The sequence below is a fragment of the Cynocephalus volans genome, chromosome X (assembly GCF_027409185.1).
Source record: "Cynocephalus volans isolate mCynVol1 chromosome X, mCynVol1.pri, whole genome shotgun sequence".
Taxonomy (NCBI): Eukaryota; Metazoa; Chordata; class Mammalia; order Dermoptera; family Cynocephalidae; genus Cynocephalus; species Cynocephalus volans.
In genome coordinates this window covers 8,340,915-8,361,913 of record NC_084478.1, presented here as the reverse complement: position 1 = coordinate 8,361,913, position 20,999 = coordinate 8,340,915, and the positions used below count along the sequence as shown (strand labels likewise).

Genomic DNA, 20,999 nt, shown 5'->3' with positions numbered 1-20,999 from the left:
TTTTTAGGGGGTGCTGAATATGTTCTAGAATTAGAAAGTGGGGATGGTGTTCAACTTTGTAAATATATAGGAAACTCCTGAATTATATCTTCACTTTAAATGAGTGAGCTACATGTGTGCTTGGTAAAGCTTTTGTATTTTGCTTTGGCAAAAAAGAAGAGTCCACAGTCACTTAAAGCCATTTTCTCAACAAAAGTCTTATTTTTCCCTAAAATAAAAAGTAATCATAATAAATACATTGGCTATTGTCATCACTGTATTCTGGTAATTTCTGGCTGCTCCAAGTTGGTTGGCTTGTTAGATTGGACTCCTGTGCAAAGCAATCTGCCCCCTTCGTTGACTGGTTTGGGATCAGTGGTTTCAGGTGGTTTTAGGGTTGGGATGGAGAAAGGAGAGATTTGGTCTGTCTGTGGGACAAAAGGCAGGCGGGCGGCTCTGCTTCGCTCTCAGGTTCAGGGACAGCACCGCGGTGGCACAAGTTAGGTCAGGTCCCCAGAGTGCAGCGAGAGCAGCCCCATTCATAGGTGGTATCACAGCTGGAGCTTTGGGAACATCAGGATCCCGACCCCCCATCCTGAGATATTTGTGGTTATCAGCCCCTTGCCATAAGGAAGACAAACTCAGAAGCTAAAAGAAAAGACTGCCAAGTTCAACCGCACAAAAATGGGGAGCTGGACTGTCCAAGCCACAAGCAACATTACACGACAAGGAACAGTCTAGGTCAGAAGCATTTGGAACACTAACGAAGGAGTAACCAGCAACTTGTGAAGACACCCTTGAAGGCGGTGGCCCTTGAAAGGTGGGTGGTCCCTGACCCGCACCGGTTGGGAGCCTGGGACAGATGCAGATTCCCTGAATCAGGACTTCTGCAGAGGGGGCCTGGCGCGGAGTTTTAACAAGCTCTCCAGGTGGTTCCGATCCATAACCAAGTTGGAGAAACACTGGTAGAGCCACATAAATAGTTACAGCAGCATCGTTCATAATAGGGAAAAAATAAAAATTAAAAAAAAGGAAGCAACCCGAATGTCCCACCACTGGTGAATGAATAAAGGAACTGCGGTGCGTCCATGCAGGTGCAATCCTACCCAGCAACAAAGAAGAACGAATTATTTTGGAAACAGAGGTAGTGGTTACACAGCATTGTGAATTTAATCAAGTCCACACAATCGTATGTTTAAAAATGCTTAAAATGGAAATGCTTATGTTATATGTGTCTTACCACAATAAAAAGTAATAATAATAAATAAAAATGGAGGGGGGGAGAAAAGAATGAATGAGTGACATGAGACAACGTGAAGCCCAAAAGTCACTATGCTGAGTGAGAGAAGCCAGACACAGTGATGAGCACATACTGCATGACTTCACTGACACAGAATTCCAGAAAATGCAAAGTAACCTGTAATAACAGAAGCCCAGCAATGCTTGCCTGGGGGGCAGAGGTGGAGGGAGGCAGAGATTACAAAAAGATACAAGGTGACTTTAGGAGTGATGGAAATATTGGGTATTTTGATCGTAGTGCTAGTTCCAAAATGTGTGTGTGTGTGTGTGTGTGTGTGTGTGTGTGTGTGTGTGTGTGTGTGTGTGTGTGTGTGTGTGTGTGTGTGTGTGTGTGTGTGTGTGTGTGTGTGTGTGTGTGTGTTGTGTATCTGTGTATGCGGAGGAAAAACTGATTAAACTGCACACTTTACATAGGCCTGCTTTACTGTCCTTCAATGACACTTCAGTAAAGCTGTAAAAGTAAGGAAAGTATGATGGTTTCGTTCAGATAGAAACACAAGACTACACATTTGTCTGCAGACAGCTGAAAAAGCTACAAAGTCTACAAGGTCGCACTCCAGACCACGAGGCTGGCCACCTGCACGGCTTGGACTCCCTGAAACGGGCACGTAATCATGGATTACCCTGGAAAGCAGAACGCGCTTAGGAACAGGCAAAAGGAACCAAGAACCCCGGAAAGCAGCTTGTCAAGAGTCAGATCAGTGCTTGTGAAGCAGAGACAGGCAGGGGTGGGGGTGCAGGGCACAAGGTGGAAAGAGGGAGTGGTGGGTGCAGGGGCTCAGTTCTTCAGGGAACAGACACAGATGAAACGTGGCAGCCAGATCAAGGGTGAGCCCTGGTTTCCCTGTCTATACCATCAAGTCGTTGTTTATTTGTTAAAAAATAAAATAAAATACTTCCGAAGAGTTTCAAAGTCATTTTTCTCCCTCTCAAGTGAGCTCCAAAGTCTCATTTATCCTCTGCTTTAGAAAAAGAAAAAAAAAAAAAATCCCTATTTCCCTGGAACGTATGAAGAGTGAACGATGTTTGTATTTCTTTTATAAGCCCAATGGGAGTTTTTAGTTCTTCGACTTCAGTAAGTCTTTATGGAGGATCCAAGTGACTCATTTAAAACTACCACCAAGCTCAAAGCAACTAAGGCAGGGTTTCTTAACCCTGGCACTATTGACCTTTTGGGGTTGGATAGCTCTTTGTTGGCAGAGGGGGCCCATCCTCTGCCCTGCAGGAGGCCATCCCCGGCCCCTACCCACCAGATGCCAGGAGCACCCCTTCCTCATCTGTAACAACCAAAAATGTCCCCTGGGAGCAAAAACTGCCCCTGGTTGAGGTACATCCTGGGCCACTATCTCCAACTTTCCTCCAAGCCTAGCGATGCCATGATGAACGCAGGGAGGTGATTTCAAGAGGAAGCACGAAGAGGTGTTGGCCCTGTGGTCATGTCCTCAGCCCTCCAGGGCCTTAGCCCACCATTCTAGAGACCGCTCTTCTCTGATCTCCTCACCTGTCAAATGGGACCCTTTATGCCCTATTCCCCACTGTTAATACAAACTTATACAAAAAATGAGCTCCTGCTGTACGCCGGATTCTGAGCTAATTACTTTCCACATGCTTTCACATTCACAGCCTGCAAAAAATGCATCGTTATCCTGACTTTACAGATGAGGAAACTGAGGCAGGATGCCTATTATACTGGCCTTCTCCTCTGCTCCCCACCTATTCCTGGGGGTAGGGGTAGGAAGCAAGATTACTAGGTCGGGTCTCACCATCCAGAAACTCAACAAGCACAGAAATGCTCATTCTTAAAATACCCAGAAAAGGGGCATATACAGAGATAGAAGATTAGAGGCTGCCTATGGCTGGTGGTAGGGGGAGCAAAGACTGGACCCCAGTGATCTTGCCGGAGAATGAAAATATTCTAAAACTGGACAATGGTGATATTTACACTACTCAGTTAATATACTAAAAATCATTGAATTGTACTCTTACATAGGGTGATTTTTATGGTATATTATTTAAACTTCAGTAACATTGTCTAAGATCAACTTGCCCTGCACCAGCCAGCCGCCAAAACAAAAGTCAACTTGATTTTAAGTCAGACTTAAAGGTTCTATGTTAAATGAAAACCGCAAGCTGACATCTTGGCAACCCAAGGGAAAGCAAACATCTATGGCCAGCCCAGAGGAAACAAAGTCTAACACACAGCTTGCAAAGCAAACCACTGCCCAACCCAAATCTACCAGGCGACTCCTTTCTATGAGAAAGCCAAACACTACAGCTAACTGCCCAACCCAGTGGTGTGGACAGAGACATTTCACTCCGATGACCATCTGGGCCACCGGACACCCATGCAGAAAAATATATTTGTTGTCCAAATATAGAACACGGAATGGAAAAGCAAACTCAACAGGAAATTAGGGAAGGTTGAACATTTACTTTTACATAGCAAACTATGAGCTGAGCCCAAATTTTCCTTAAAGCAAAAGCCACACAGAAAAATGGGAGCAAGAACCCTCCCCCCAAATTGCCCCCCTTGGTGGCAGGTATAAAATATAAAGAACATAAAATTCCAAAAGGACAACTTACCCTGTGTTTTTATACTTAAAGATGAATTGGGAATTCATTAAAACATATAGTCTCTTGTTTCCACTAACTTTTCTGAAAACACATGCAGGGTGTTCAAAACATTGCAAAATGTAACTAGAAACTAACTGCTGGGTGGATATGAGCCGCACTGACTGAGATAAAAATGAAATGTTTCCATGAGCTAATCTTATTCTATATTTAGTCTGAGTACACTAATGTAATTAACTGGGGTTATATAATTTTGCTAACTTCAGATTTCCAATTATGTAGCTGCACATACAATTATTTGAACTAAAATTGATTTGATTTTTATTTCTGTGGAAAAATGAAGATAGCTAATTTTAATAAGCCCATCTTCCTAAGGAGAAGTAACTACCTTCCTGGGTGTAAATTATGTAAACGGTACTTCAACAACGCTGTCAAGGAACTGTTTTTCTGTTCTCTCTGGAAGGCTAGTACACTCGCAGATTTCATGTCCCCTGCCTTTTACCATTTGGCCTCACTCGTCACCTGCACTCTGGCTCCTCCACCACCTCCGCCTCCAACTCCCAGAAATTCTACACCGGTACCTGCATTTCACGAGCACATGAAATGTGCACTTAGGAAACAAAATCAACTCTGCTGCAGCCTTCAGAGAACAGTCTATTTAGGGCCGTGCTCCAAGATACATTTCTGAAATACTACATAGGGTGATTTGGCTGGCAAATAATCAAATGAATAATTATCAGTGTTGTCACTCCACAGCAAAGAGGATTCCAGCCCAGAGCTGAAGCAATTCCCTGGTCTCACTGCCCTCCTTCCAATGTGAAGCCAACACCTGCCTGGCTAAATAAAAACATTGTAATTTCTCTTTCCTCCTAAAGAGACTGGGCAGTGGGGGCAAACAAGGTATATTCCCAAATATACTCTGCATCTGCTTTACACTTCATTATAACTAAATTTATTATAGGCGCTTAAATGTGTTGACCTCTGGAGAGAAGAGACAGGTGCATAAATCGAGATAGTAAAAAATTCTACTTCCTGTTTCTCTTCTCTCTCTTGACAGTGGGTTCCTATAAAGAGAAGCAATCGTTTCTGGTTTGGGGGGGGCGGTTAAGTACAGAAAAATATTTCAGTTTACCAAAGGACAAATGAATGTCTACATAGATCCTGACAAGCATTGATGACATTTGGCATGAGGAGTCCTGTCTATACAGAAATCTACAAGTATTGTTCCCTGCAGGCTTTCCATGCACTCTGCAAGTATCTGAGCATCATTTTATATACAAAGTTACACTGTGAAGTCAACATTCGCAAAGGGGAAAATAGATGAGAACACCAAAAATTATACCCAAAAAACAAAGCTGATATGTCTGTCCTTCCCAGTTAAACAAACAAAAAACCTGGTCTGGAAAACTCAAGGTTCACATTTAGGTCTCATGGAGACCAAACCTTCAGCCATTCTCAGCAAATGAGCTCAGCCAAAAGACCTTAAGTTTGGAGGTGAGTCCCATGTCTCACCTCCACAGCCCACAATGCGGTCTGAGTTATGAACATAATTTTTTTGTTTGTTTACTCACTCTGTAATACCACTAACGTAGCACCAACTAAAATGGCAGTCTTCTCTAAAAAAAAAAAAAAATTAATAATCACCATGATGGACGAAATATGTCTCCAGGGGGAAAAAAACCGCAACAAATAAACAGCCAATTCCAGCACTATCCCATGTTGCTGTCTTTTAAAGTCTGAACCACTTCTTCAACAAAACACCTAATCCTTCCCAGCCCCAAGGGCATCTGTCAATGAAAGCAGCTGATTTATAAACAGAATTAAGTGATTATGAAAACGGTGCAGAGTCATGAAATGCTTAAGAAGCATTTCCAAGGTTTCCTCACACACCTGCAACTGAGACACTGTCATCTAGTTCTAAAACATAAATATTTTTTCAGCTTTAAAAACAACACACAAGGGGGGAGCGCCGAGGCCGCGGGTTCGGATCCGGTGCGCTCACTGGCTGAGCACAGTGCAGGCGACACCAGGCCAAGGGTTACGATCCCCTTACCGGTCACAAAAAAAAACCAAAAGAAAAAAAAAAAAAAAAAAACACAAAATCCACTAGATCCAAAATGTGCATGGTACCTTGTCACTGCACATTCATTCTTCTCTAAGTCAAATCACTAACACGTGAACCTCTGGAGCAATGTCCAGCCTTTAAGCTGGTAGATCTGAAAGTCATTTCACACACACACACACACAGCCCACCACCACCACCACAGACACACACCTGGGCAGCTGCAGGCAGAGGAAAAGAAGTACAACTGTGTCCCAGCTGCACTCAGGGACTTTTATATCACCCATCTCCCAGACTCTGAGGACCTAAATTAGTCACCTCTGAATGCCTGGTCACTGCATATCCATATCAGTGAAAAAGCTTTGAGCATGTGCCCCAAACTCATGTGATTTATTTCCCAACTATATACAATATTCAACTATAATCACATGCATTGTTCACAGACCAAAAATAGCTATTTTATAAATATTAGATGAAACAATAAATGGACATTTTCATAGTTTCCTTCTGCACTCTAATAAATTTTATTGTGCACCGGCCGGAGGGCATGAAACTCACCTGGAAGACCCCTTTAAGAATTAAAACCTGTGACAAGTTATTGCTGTCCCTTCCCCCTCCCCCAAATTTGGAGACTACTGGTTTAAATATCCTTGGAATCCCATGAAATTTATCAGCGTTCCGTGAAATGCATAAAGCAACTCTAATTTACACAGGCTCCTCCCCTTGTTTTCATCTGGTCTACAATTAATTTCTGTCATGTATGGGACTCATGAGATCATTAATTCTTATTTTCATCAACTTCTGAGCTGGGTGCACCCTCAAAGGTTTCTTTTTCTTGGGAAGCTTTCTGATACAGATCACTGTAAATGGTTGAAATCGGCATAGAATCAGCAGTGTGTCTTAGAAATACAAACCTAATGTGATTTTTTTTCATAATCAAATTAAGGGTTAAACCAAACCATGTCTCTAAACCTGACCTGCAAATATCAGATACAGGCAACTGCCGTTTTCAAGTTTTTAATTTTGAAATCTTAAGTTCGAATTCCACATGGAGCTGGCATTAAAGTTTCATGGGATTAAAATACCTGGTAAGATTCTGTTGGGAAAAAACTTCAGGCAAGGACCCAAGTTTAATCTGTTCCCCAAATGAACAAAATGGTAGGGATATCAATTCCCTGCATGCACTGCTGCTTTTCAGAAATACAATCTGAAACTGTGATGCCACCTATATTTGTATAGATGCTGGGAATTACGTTTGCATACTGGTGCTGTAGATTTTTACATCACATGCCTTTGGCACCGGACCTCCAACTCGACTTCATTTCTCATCTTCAGATGGATGTTAAGATAGGATGGATAACGGGAGGAGCACAGGTGACGGGGTTAGGACTGAGAATTACCTGCAGCGCACGGGAAAGGAACATCGCAGCTCAGTAGGGCTGATGTGTTCTCCAGTTCTTAAGGTGATTTCATATGGTCTCACCACAGTACATGCCAACGACAGGCCACATATATGATGGCCCACAGATTATAATGGCTCTACCATCCAGCCCAGTAGGCTATACCAGCCTCGTTTGTGTTAAGTACACTGTATAATGTTCACAGGACGACAAAATCACCTAACGACACATTTCTCAGAACGTATCCCCCATTGCAAAGCGGCCCATGACTGTGACTGTTACTACCGATTTAAGAAATAAAATGGCACCAGATACAGCAAGTTTCTTTTTGTCCAAGTCTCCACCTATCAGGAAATTCAAACAGGCAGAAATGCTTGCAGAACTGAACGCCGCATGTTCGCTGACTCCAGAGCCTAACGACAACAGGCAAGTCGATAACAGTAATGAGTCCAGCTACCCAGGAGGGGACACGTACCTTTCTGCTCTTGCTCCAACGTGGATGGCGTTGAGGATCCAGCTCTCAATAGACTTGAAGGAAGTTTTCCATTTCGTGGACAGCCGGGAAGGTTAGTAGGCTGGAGAGGGCCCCCCACCCCCGGCCTCAGTGCTCCAACGGGGTTTGGTGGCAAGCGTTCCAGAAAGGACAGGGTTGGGCGCAGTCTATCTGGGGGTATACTCTAGGTTCCAGGCTCAAGGAAAGCAAGCAAGGAAAGCTCTCATGTTTTCTTTTAAGCATTCCAGCTACATCCATCACGATAGGAAAAAATGACAGGAATTTGAGGCAGACACCCTGGTCAAGAATAAACACTGTGAATTCTGCCGTCAGCATTGTTTGTGCTTATTTTACGGGGTCTCCTGAGACAGGATAACTACAACAGTCACAAGAATTATTCAGAGGCACCCAACAGCCCAAAGCGTCTTCTGAATCATTGTCGGTTTTTGTTTTGTTTTGTTTTAACTAAAATATGCAACTAACTTATCAATGTTAACCAAAATATTGCTTATTCTAATCGTGGGAAAAATGATAGTCCAGGCATGGGACATAAACGTCAGTTTACCCCAGAGTTTAGTTAACATAAAACTACCATCATCCTTAAGCAGTAAAAAAAAAATTTTTTTAATTTTCAAAAAGGCCCACCCAACACTGAAGCAGTATCCCCCTTCTAAATTAAAATCTGCACAGCTGTGAGGTTGAAAAGCAGCCCCAAGAGTCACTCATCCAACCGTGATGGCTACCAGGGAGGACACACGCAGTTACGGTCAGCAACTATACAGCAACAGAAACACAATCATTCATTTTATTTTAACAACCAACTAATCAAAAGCAACTTGACACTTTGTTATTTTATATTCACTTGATTCACCCACATAAGAAAACAGCAACACCTCTCAATGTATAAGTGTCCTGTTTTTGAAATTGAACCCACGACTTTAACCTTCTGATACATGTGATATACTGTCTTTCAGTCATACTGAGCAAAAAGGTTAGGGTAACATTCTCTAAATGTGCAACAAAAATATCCCATCTCAACCCACTTGGCAGCAAGAATTAACTGCCATAGAAAAAAGAGCACATCTTCAGCAGCCCCAACAAAACAACTGGTATTTTTCACCAGGGTTTCTCAGACACATTCAGAAGCAGTAAGCTGTTCTTTTCCTGGCTTTTGACAACACCCACAGTGCAAAACTCTGAGGAAGGCAGGTTGGCTGCAACGTGCAAAAGCATAAAACTCAGGTGCCATGAGAGAGAAGAATCAAGGAAGGTGCTAGAAGCACAGAGCGATTCTCCATAAGGCATTTCATCATGTGTTAAATAAAATGTGACCCCCAAGACCTGGAGAGTAGAGCAGCTGGGCAGGGGAAGGGGTGACTGTGGAGGTACTATGGGAGACAGTTCCATGGACTTCTTTGAGGTGACAGAATTATTCTGTATCCAAATTATGGTGGTGGTCACATAAATATATGCACATGTTAAAACTCATAAAACTGTACACCCAGAGAGAAAAACAGTCAATTTTGCCATACAGTAATTTTTTTTTAATTACATAGATATAATTATATAGATATACAGACAGTCCCTGACTTACAATGGTTGGACTTTACGATGCATTTATCTAGACATAACCCCATCCTAAGTAAAGGAGCATCAATAATTACACAAGAGGGGGAGGGGGAAAGACCCACACAAAAAGCAAGAAAATTGCTAGACAGCATCATAACAGATAAAGATATATTTTCAAACCCAATTTCCAACTTGAGAGTAGAGGAAAATATAAGCATGTTGAGCTCCAAGCATTATAACAATATTATCTCCTTTAATGGAAGCCTGAGAAATGCATTTTCTTGAACAAAACAAGCCTGAGAAATCAATTTTACTCTCAGTGTCCTCGTTCCCTGCCCCCCCCCTCCATCTCTCCTCTCTCAATGAGAAAATCAACGCTAGACAAGTTCATTGATTTGCCCAAAGATGCCGTCAGTGCACAGAGAGCTGGCTGCAAAGCAGGCCCCTCTCACAGCCCTGTCACCTGTCCCATGACCAGTGGAAGCCCAGAATCCCCCCGGCCAGGTTGGGCTTGTGGCTCCTCTGGGGCTCACTTGCACAGAGAGGCTGGGGGCTGGCCCAGGACAACCAGGCCACAGCAGAACGGCACTCCACGTGTCTTCTTCCTCCTGACACGTGGATGAGGCCTTCTACAAGTAAAATGCAGGTCCCACCCAGCTGCCCCAAACTGCTCCCTTGGCTGTTGTAGGAAAGGAGACAGAGCAACACCCAGAGTCTCGCAAGCAGCAAATACTCCAGACAATCCTTTGCCTCCACACTCTGAGGTTTCTTAGTCACCACACACCATGGTGGAGTATATTATATATATATATTAGTATTTATATATAATATACTAAAAACTAGCCCTGAAATTTAAGAGGGAAGGAAAAAGATATGAAAAGCAAGCAAATTGCTAGAGAGCAAGTGCGTGTGCGTGTATATGCATGTATGTCTATATGTGTACGTATGTGTCTATGTGTGTGTTCTCTCTCTCTCTCTCTCTCTCTCTCTCTCTCTCTCTCTCTCTCTCTCTCTCTCACTCTCACTCTCACTCTCACTCTCACTCTCACTCTCTCACTTGTTTTTCCCTGGCATCCCCATGGACCTTGACCAAAACAGGATTGCACAGTTGACTGTATAACTCAGGGTTTCTCGGCCCTCCTGGCATTTGGGGTCAGATCATTCTCTGTAGTGACAGCTGTCCTGTGCACTATAGGTGTTCAGCAGCATTCTTGGTCTCCACCCACTAGACGCCAGAAGCAGCCCTCACACCCCAGCAGCTGTGACAATCCAAAATGTCTCCAGACATTGGCAAATGCCCCTTGATTGTGGGGGGCAAGACTTCCTCAATCGAGAACCGTTAGTTGACACAACATTCTAGAGCCCAATGTGGACAATACCTTTGCTATAAACAACCATCTTCTCCACCTTCATTTTTTCAGACTTCCCTTTCTCTTGGACAAGCATGTCAAGCCCCATCTAGATCTCCCTGTTCTCATCAGTCAAGAAGTCTAAGAAAAGAAAGAAAATGGTACCCAACGTCCTTTATAAAAGAAACATATTCTCTCCTCTGTTTTAACTTTAAATTTGCTCCAATTCCATATTTTTAATGACTTCCAATTGACTTCGGTGATTTTCAAGCGAGCAGCGGATTCTCCCTAAATATTTAATAGGCTGGCCAGGCAGGGGGCCCAGCAAGAGCAATAACCCTCTCAAGGCAAGTTAACGATGCGCTTTCCCTCGAGATTCTAAACTCCTGTTCTCAGACGAGGCTCTCTTTGCCCTTTATAAAATGTTGATTTTTTAGTCGCTTCCCACACCCAGCTTTTATTTTGGTTCTGGCGGGTTCCACTTCTGCCCATCTGGCCTGCACGGTCCATGTGGTGGAGCCCGGCAGAAAGGCAGGAGAGGAGGGAAGGGGGACGGAGCAGGACCCCGGGGGGACACTTGCATCCAGCCTCCGCCTGGAGAGGTCAGTTACTTCCTTCACACTAAAAATAGCTATGGAAAAGAAAGTTTATCTTTCCAACTTAGAAAAAAATAGTGTTTACAAAAGGACTTTAGTCTTGCTTCCTGACTGGAACTGTTTTCTCAATGTATTTGGTGGTGAAAGATTAACAACTTATTGGATACAGTGTACAACTTTTTTTTTTTTAAGGGGGACGAAGGGGGACAAAAACGGTCTTGCCGCCCCCGGCAGAGAAACCACGATGATCACCTAGGCCAGGGGGTGCACGTGGCCCGGTGCAGAGCACGGGGAAGAGGTGAGGGGTTCTGCTACTCAGCAGGAATGCAGCAGAGAATCTGAATTCCTGACACTCAGGACCTACGGGAGATGGCTTTCCTGGGCCTCCCTCTGTAAGGGACCCTTTTTCCACCTCTGCAGAGAGTGGCGGGCGCCCCAGGTTTGCACATCCTTCCAGCCAAAGGCTGATGGTTCCACCAGAGTCCTGACAAGAAGCAAAAGTGAGCACAAAGGGCGGGTCAGGAGTCTGGGAAGTCACCTCCCACACAGACACAAAGCTGGGTTTCTCCCCCAGCCTCATTTACAAATAAAATTTGTACCCCATTGCTATAAAAATACAAAGAACTATGCAAATGACACATTCACTAAGTAATAAAAATAACATACTGACTCAGGGGCTCAGAGTGCAGGAAACAGCTAACACTCAGCCACGCTTTTTTTTTTTTTTTTTTTTTTTTAAAGTACATTGACTACTGTGATGTCTCACCTGGTGGGAAGGCTTCCTTATAAGCCTCTTCACATGTTAGGTTTTGACTTCAAGAGTTTCAACTTTAATACTTAGGACTTAAAAGTCAAGGAGGGGGTGGGGAGCAAGGGTTTGAGAATATGGGACAGGGTCCAACACTCAGTCACCAGCACAGGACCCTCACGGACAGCGACACTTCCCATTTGCCTTGAGCCTTCCCTCTACACCATCTCGAGGGATGTTCATTGGGGACTGGGAGTGCCATTTTTCAGATAGGCAAACTGAGGGATGGAACAGCTAAATGCCTTGCCAAAAATTTAACACTCAGTGGCAGAACTCAGCCTGAGTTCTGGTTTTCTAACTCGAAATTGGTCCAAAACACCTCAATCTAAAACTATAGCTGTCAATTTCAGGTTAAGAACCCATTCACTGAAATCACTTGCCTGGGCAAATCACCGTCTGAAATGGGCCTTTTTTTTTTTTTTTTTCCCTTAGTTTTATTTTGTCGATATACAACGTGGTTGATTATTGTGGCCCATCACTGAAACCTCCCTCCCTCCTCCCTCTCCCCACTCCCTCCCAACAATGTCCTTTCTGTTTGCTTGTCGTATCAACTTCAAGTAATTGTAGATGTTATGTCTTCTTCCCCCCCCCTCCGGTTTTTTTTTGTGTGTGTGTGTGAATTTATATATTAATTTTTAGCTCCCACCAGTAAGTGAGAACATGTGGTATTTCTCTTTCTGTGCCTGACTTGTTTCACTTAATATAATTGTCTCTAGGTCCATCCATGTTGTTGCAAATGGCAGTATTTCACTCTTTTTTTTTTATAGCAGAGTAGTATTCCATTGTGTAGATGTACCACATTTTCCATATCCACTCATCTGATGATGGACATTTGGGCTGGTTCCAACTCTTGGCTATTGTAAAGAGTGCTGCGATGAACATTGGGGAACAGGTATACCTTCGACTTGATGATTTCCATTCCTCTGGGTATATTCCCAGCAGTGGGATAGCTGGGTCATATGGCAGATCTATCTGCAATTGTTTGAGGAACCTCCATACCATTTTCCATAGAGGCTGCACCATTTTGCAGTCCCACCAACAATGTACGAGAGTTCCTTTTTCTCCGCAACCTCGCCAGCATTTATCGTTCAGACTCTTTTGGATTTTAGCCATCCTAACTGGGGTGAGATGGTATCTAAGTGTAGTTTTGATTTGCATTTCCCGGATGCTGAGTGATGTTGAGCATTTTTTCATATGTCTGTTGGCCATTTGTATATCTTCCTTAGAGAAATTCCTGCTTAGCTCTTTTGCCCATTTTTTAATTGGGTTGCTTGAAATGGGCCTTTTTTAAAAAAATTACCTGTGAATTATTGCAAACAAAAAAATACACAAACTCTCCTTTTTCTTTACTAAGGTTTCACTGTGGTAACTGCCAAGTAGCACACTCCGACAGAACTTTCTGCAAGTTTTGTACTGTTCCATATGGTGGCCACCTCGCCACATGCAGCTACTGAGAAGTAAAATATGGCTACTGCAACTGACAAATTGGTATTATTTTCAGCTAAGTGAAGCCTAAATATCCATATGTGGTTAGTGGCTACGTATCCAAAGACAAAGCTATAGAAGAAAATAATCGCTCCACTGTGGTCAACCTTCCTTGATTCACTTGAGATACATCTATATGTATATAGATTCTTATGAACACATTCAATATAGATTCTCCCGTATGTGTGTGTCTGTAGTTTATAGATCTTTTGTCTTCAATGGGCAGATCCACACTGAACAGGCATGTAGGCAAAATAACACCAAGCTTAAGAGCTGAGCTTTGGGAATTGGACCATCTTCCCTCCACTCTGTACTAGCAAGTTACTTAACATCTATGAATGTTAGTGTCCTCTGCTGCACACTGAAAACAATAATTACTATCCATGGGCTGTAAATGCCTGTAAAATCCTCAGTGCATGGCATTCAAGTTATGGAAAGACAATTATTCTATTCGCACAAGAGCAACAACTAAAATTTGCAAGAGGCCTTGTATTTTCAAAAAAACTGATACATACATTCTCTTTTGGCACTCGCACTATCCAGTGAGGACCACTATTTCAGTTCTCCTTTTTATTTTTATACATAGAAAACAACGCTCAAAGAAGCTGCAGGAGTTCGAGGTCAAACAACTGGTCAACCGCACAGCACGAACATGCTGGGCCCCCTTCACGAGTTCAGGCCAAATGAGGATAAAGGCTGCTTTTCTCACCAAACGGTATCTGTCATGATGCCACCTGCCGTGATGGAGGTAGACTCAGGGGGTCCATTCACCACTTTGTCTCCAGACCCCATAGAAACCCTCCTAATAGCCCAGCCAGGCAGGCTCATGACGCTATCACACAGATGAGAAAACTGAGCTCCAACAGGTCAAAGTGGATTCAAAGCCAACTACAATTCTAAGCCCCACACCACACCACGCAATATCCCGACACAGCTCATTAAAATGCCCAAACTTCCAGGAGTGGTGAGGTTTGGGAGATTTAAGGATCAATGCATGAAATTTAAAAGATATTCTTAACTCCTGGACTCACTCAGCCCTGGATAAAAGAAGATTAAGAAGAAATGCCCGAGGATACAGGTAGCACACCCTGCTGTTGGGGAGTGCCCAACCCCCACCGCACCCCCATTCCCAGTGTCCCCCAAAGGGGCTCTGTCGTGCTCCTGGGGTCCCCTGGGCTTAGCACAGTACCTGGCTTCTAGCGGCAGCTCAGTACATTTTTGAATGAACATTTGTCCATCACCATAAAAGTAGAAAAAGTATCTTCTTACTAAGATGCTATCATATAGAATCGGTGGTACAGAAACAACTGATGAAAAAAGTCCAGATTTCGAAACATTCACTTCTAAGTGTGTCCACAGTAAAGTCGTCGTTATTTTTTACAATCCACTTCCTCCTTAAAACTACTGGCAGAGTGAAATTCTCTGGGTCCATTCAAGAGGCACAATTCATGGGGGTGGGGGCAGCAGCGCTACACCAAAAATCTCCATTTTTGTCCCACAGGTGTGTGTTCAATTAAGGGTTGGAATCGCCTTAAGGGACCATGTTAACACGTGGATCACGCGAAGAACTTAAACTTTTATCCTTGTATTAGTTATCCAGCTGGGTGTTTTTCGACAGGATGAGACATGGGTACCCTTTAAAATAAAAGCGTTGTCTTAACGTCTTAACAGTTCCATACTCAACATTCTTTATTTTTTCCTAATTGCATCTTTTCTAGGAATGACTCGTTGTAACGCTTCATACAATCGTCCAGAGCCATTTCCGACCCCGAAGCCACCGCCTGGCACCTTCCTCCCCTCCCCACCCCCACCCCACCCCGCGCCAAGTCTAGAGTCCTGCCCCTCCCCTTCCAGGTTAAATCAGGGACTCGGGAGGCGTGTCAGGAGAGAAAAACATCCAGGAGTCAGGTCAAGCCACACATGACAATGCAAAGCAGAGACAGTTGCAAATGCAACAGGGGGTGGGCTTTTGTTTCCTTTTAGGTTTTGCTCCACAAAACCACCCAGTCGAAAAGAAACACGCCGGACCCTAACTTTCTGCAGTGCCCGACGCAGTTGCTGCGAGGACACGAGGCAGTGCACTGAGCGAGCCCGAGCCCGGGCCCGTGCCCGTGCCCGTGCCTGACCGCGCACGGGCGATGCACGTGAAATCCAGGCCCTCTCCCAACGCGGCCAGGCCTCCAGCGACCCAAAGTTGTCACACACTCGGCGATCGCCGACTCCGGAAGGCGCAGCCCCCGTTCCGAGCACCAGCCCTCGGTCACGGAAGGTCCCCCTGGGGAGCAGGGCCGGAGCTTAGGGTCTATGGGACCCCCCCATCCCCTGCGCCAGGAGCAACAGGTCTGCACCCGCCTCAGGCCGCGCGGTGCAGACCCCCGCCTGGCCAGAGGCGCCCCGCCCACCGGTGTGGCCCCAGCCCCGTCCCCGCGCTCGGGCCGGGGGACGGAGGGGAGGGGGCTCCCGACTTCCTTGACAGTTTCTGCGCCTCAGAACCTGGGCAGACGCGGGGCCGCGCCACCTCCCCGCCCCTCTCTCCACTGCGCGCCCCGCGCTTCCACGCAGGTCGGGGCGGGCCGGCCCGCGCGCCCCGGGGATGAATGGGCTCCCCTCCCCCCGGGGGATCCCGCCACGGCCCCTCCGGCCCGCGGCGGCGCGGCTTGGCCCAGCGAGCCCCGGGATGGGCAGACAAAGGGGCACGGTGGGGAGAACGTGGGCGCTTCCCTAAACTTAGCGGCCGCCTCCCCCTCCGCAAAGCAAAAGAGCCCCCTCGCCGCCTCCGCCCGCCCCCACGCGCCGTCACTTTGGGAGCGGCCGCCCGGGGTATTGTTCAGCCTCCAGGGCGCGCCGCACCCCAGTCGAGCGCCGCGGGGACAGTTGGGCACCTTCCACTCCAGGAACCCCCGGGGCGGGCGCAGCGTCCCGGCGCCCCGATCCGCCACCGGGACCCCCGGGGGGAGTCATCCCCGCCCCCCGCGCCGCAGAAGTTTGCGCCCCACCCCCACCGCCGCCCCAGCCCCAGCCCCCGGCGGCCGCGCCGGCCCCGCGCACTCACCTCGGCGCCACCGGCGAAACTTGTGGCCGCGCCGCCGCGCCCGGCCGCGCTCCGTGCCTCTCTCCGGCCGGCCGTCGCCGAGCCCGGGCCGTGCCGCGGCCGAGGAGGGCCCGGCGCCCCGGAGCAGCCGAGCGCCGCCCCCGGGCCGCCCCCGCCCCGCCGCCGCCGAGTCCCCGAGAGGGCGCGGGCGCTGGAAAGTTTCGCTGCCGAATGGCGGCCGGAGGGCGCTGCGGCGGCGGCGGCGGCGGGGCGGGGGCTCTGGGGCGGGAGCGGCGGCGGCGGGAGAGGGCGGGACGGCGGGAGGGACCGGCACGGGCAGTGACCTCCGGGGGGAGCGGCCGCGAGCGCGCCGGCCCGGCAGGGGGGGGCCCGCCTCCGCCGCCACGGCCCGCCCCTTCCCCACGGCCGGGGGGGTGGCCCCAAGGCTGGGGGAAGGGGACCCTGCGTCCCAAACCAGCCCCTCCCCCACGGAGGATAGGGACTTCAGGCCTGCCCCTCCCCCCAGGCTCCTAGGGACGACCCGAGCCCCAACCCAGCCCCTCCCCCAAGGCAGAGGGACCTGCGTCCCTACACAGTACCTCATCCCAATCTGTCCCCTCCCCCCACGCCTAGGGCAGGTGAGGGGACCCGGGCCTCTGCCCACTTGCTCCAAAACCTGTCTCCGTGGCCTTCAGAGGAAATAAGAGGATCCCGGGCCTACACCCACCCACTCCCAAACCCAGCCTTTCCTTGACTGCCTCGAAGGGACGGGAACCCGGGCCACCCCGCGGTGTCCGGGGGGAGGGGAACCCGGGCCATTGCTGGAGCACCCTCCCCACCTCAAAAAAAGAAGTCGCCCAACTGCCCCAACAGCACCCCGTGCAACCTGCCCGAGGGTGCATCTCCCTCAAAATCGGCGGCTTAGAGGACACCCCAATGGCCTTTCCCCCACCCCAAAAAGGGAGAACTCAGGCAGAGCCCGGATCTTTGCAAAACACCTCCCGGGAACAGCCGGCAATGCTTGGCGAGAAACACACACAGTGGGCGCCGGGAGCCGGGTGGGGGAGCTCCGGGTTTGGGGAGACCCGGGCCCTCCGACCTCCTCACCCCCACCCCAGGCTTCAGACCTCGGGCGTTTGCAAAGTGATTTAAGTTGCAAAGGCTTATACGGCCCAACCCTGGTGCACCCAAGTCCCCAGCGCTCCTTCCCCTCCACGTTGGCGACGATTCCCCACCACTCCCGGCCTTAATTCAATTAAACAAACATCCGATCCTCCTCCCCAGTACCTTTGGTGTCTGCCTGGCTGAATATTTTTTAAATAACTTTGCCCCTCCCTTTGGTATCTAATGAGCTCCGCGCTAAGAGCCCTGTACACTCAGCAATTTAAACTATCACCTTGCTTGCTCCTTCCTTGAACACTAGACCATTTGTTGTTCTGGTTGCTGGGGGAGGGGGGACCCGAGGTGAGTTTTTAAGGGGCTGGTCCTCCATCAAAAAGGCGGACCTAAAAACTACCCTGCAAAATACTGCTGTAAAACGTCAATGATGTAAAACGACTGTTGCTACACCATTATTAGAGCACATCAAAAAAATACACACTTACACAGTCTCCATAATTGTGAATCAGCAGAATAGATTGTGTCTTATTATGTATCAGTTGCCATTCAAGGGCCCCCAAAAAGACTTGGTGGGGCCTTCCCTTGAGCCTGCCCCTCGTTGCTCCCGGGCTCCCTGGGCTTGTGCAGACTGATGCTGAGGCATTACATGCAATCGAAAAAACGAAGGGTGCAATAGAAAACCCCAGCGAGCTCATGATGCAACCCTGCCCCGGTTACACGTGCTTCCCTTCCCCCACCGCCTGCTGGTGGGAGCGCTGCGTTTTTTCCGCCTGTAGGGTCACATTGTGGTTGATTGATTCTCCTTTCGCCTTGCTCAGTCATTCAGATTTGGAAAGTAAATAACAAGTTGACATCATTACAGCTCTCGGCTTTACGGGGACGCGGCCCTCAGCTACCACACACTCCCGAGTAGCTGCGCAACCAAACCGGCCCCTCTGCCCGACCAGCCCTGCTTGTCCTTAGCTGCTTGGAAATTCTGAACTGAACTTGGTTAAAAGGCTTCTTTGTATTACTTGGAGATTATTTGTCAGACGTCAATCATTTAAAGGATAAGCAAAAGGTGGAAATCCTAAGTCTCCAGCCAGGGCCCAGTGTGGACAGGTTTTACAGGCGGTAAATCACAGTGCAAGTGAGCTCAGAATCCATTTTGCCTGTTTGGTAATATCCCAATAATCCCAAAGGTCTTCCTGCCTGTAAGGAGTCACGCTTTTATCGTAGACTCATAGGACCCCCAAGGGACGTTGTAAGACCTAAGACAGGAAAAGAGACTTTCTACATTCATCATAAAATCACTAAAACTCCTCTTCCTGAAATGGTGGTAGGTCGGTGGTAAATTAGGCTATTTTATCTGTTTTGTCGATTTTCAAATGTGCAGTCCTGTAAAGTGGGAGAAAACAAGGAAATAAAATAGAGCAGAAAGGAGCTAGAGCACTCTGGCAAAAGTAAAAGATACTATGTAGAAGTGAGCTACCATGATTTCCACAGATATCCACTGCAATATGTATGTGCACATGTGTGTATTCCACACAATTATTTTCAGTTACTGACTGCAGGGAGGGGTAAACACAAGAATCTGCTTGCAACAAATGCCATCACTATTTCCTATATGAGCAGCCGAAAATTTAGTTAAAAGGCAGTAGGAACCCACACAAATATACTCAGCTAGTCTTTGACAAAGGAGCAAAGGCTCCTTTTTAACAAATGGTGCTGGAACAACTGGACATTCATATGCAAAAAAAAGGATTCTATATACAGACCTTATACCTTTCACAAAAATTAAGTCAAAATAGATCATGGACCTAAATGTTAAGGGGAAAACTATAAAACTCCCAGAAGATGACATAGGTGAAAATCCAGACGACCCTGGGTTTGGCAGTGACTTTTTAGATACAACACCAAAAGCATGATCTATGAAAGAAAAAAAAAAGAATGTTGGTGTATTAGTCCATTTCTGTTGCTTATAACAAAATACCTGAAACTGGGCAATTTACAAAGAAATGAAATGTATTTCTCACAGTTTTGGAGATTGAAAGTCTAAAGTCCACATCTGGTAAAGACCTTCTTCCTGGTGGAGTGACTCTTTACAGCAACTCACATGCTAGGTAAGAATGGGCTGACCAAGAGAAAGAGAACTTTCTCACTCACTCTCCTTCTAAAGCCATCAGAACCACACCCATGACTCCATGAATGGATCAACCCATTCATGAGGGCACAGTCCTCACAGTCTAATCACCTCTGAAAGGCCCCACCTTTCAAATACCATAATTGGATTTCCCACCCTCTTGACACTCTTAAAATGGAGGTCAGGTTTCCAATACATAAATCTTTGAGGGACGCATTTAACACACAGAAGTTGGAACACCAAAGTCAAGGGTTTGAATCCCCATACTGGCCAGCCCCCCCAAAATATATGTGTATAGAAATATATGTAAAATATGTGTGTAAAATACAGCCATCAAAAATTTTTAAAAATCATAGCCGTTAGGCTTCATTTTTAAAAGTCTGCAACAGACACTGTTAAGAGATTGAAAAAATAAGTCACTATCTGGGAGAAAATATGAGGGTACTTCAAAAAGTTTATGGAAAAATGGAGCTAAAAGGTGATATTAATCTTTCCGTGAACTTTTTGAAGACCGCTCATATTTGCAAAATCCATATTTGGTAAAGAATCCTATTCAAAATATACAAAAAATTCTTAAAATTCAACAATAAGAAAACAACCACCCTCTCAGCTGGTTAGAGTGTGGTATTATAACACCAAGGTCAAGGGCTCAGATCCCCTTACCAGCCACTACCAAAAAAATAAAAAACAATTAAAAAGCAGGCAAAAGATCACGAAAAAAACTCACCAAAGGTATATACAGAAAAAAAAAAATGTATGTATGTATGTATGTATATATATATATATATATGGCAAAGAAGCATATGGAAACATGCTGAACATAACATATCGCTAGGAATTGCAAATTAAAATAACAATGATATACCACTACATACCTCTTAGAATTGCTAAAATCCAAAAAGCTGATAATATCAAATGCTGATGGGATACAGAGCAATAGGAACTCTCAGTCATTGCTGGTGAGAATGCAAAATTGTATAGCTACTTCAGAAGGCAGCTAGGCAGTTTCCTACAAAGCTAATCATAGTCTTTCTATAGAACCCAGAAATTGTGCTCCTAGGTATTTACCTAACTAAGTCAAAAACTTATGTTTGACTACAGAAAGCAGCTTTGTGC

At 46.3% G+C, this 20,999-nt stretch overlaps 1 protein-coding gene across 4 annotated transcripts in view; it reads right to left on the bottom strand.

Moving 5' to 3' along the window:
* Positions 1 to 18,391, bottom strand: part of LOC134366805 (F-box-like/WD repeat-containing protein TBL1X) — a 213,012-nt gene extending 194,621 nt beyond the window's left edge. For 2 of the 4 annotated variants that reach the window (XM_063083249.1, XM_063083253.1), the window contains exon 1: positions 16,664 to 16,772. The gene's annotated coding sequence lies outside the window, so the exon portion shown is untranslated. Of the gene's footprint in view, positions 1 to 14,800; positions 14,862 to 16,663; positions 16,773 to 18,246 lie in introns of those variants that run through there. The other 2 variants (XM_063083251.1, XM_063083252.1) reach the window with 2 other exon arrangements.
* Positions 18,392 to 20,999: the final 2,608 nt, after the last annotated feature.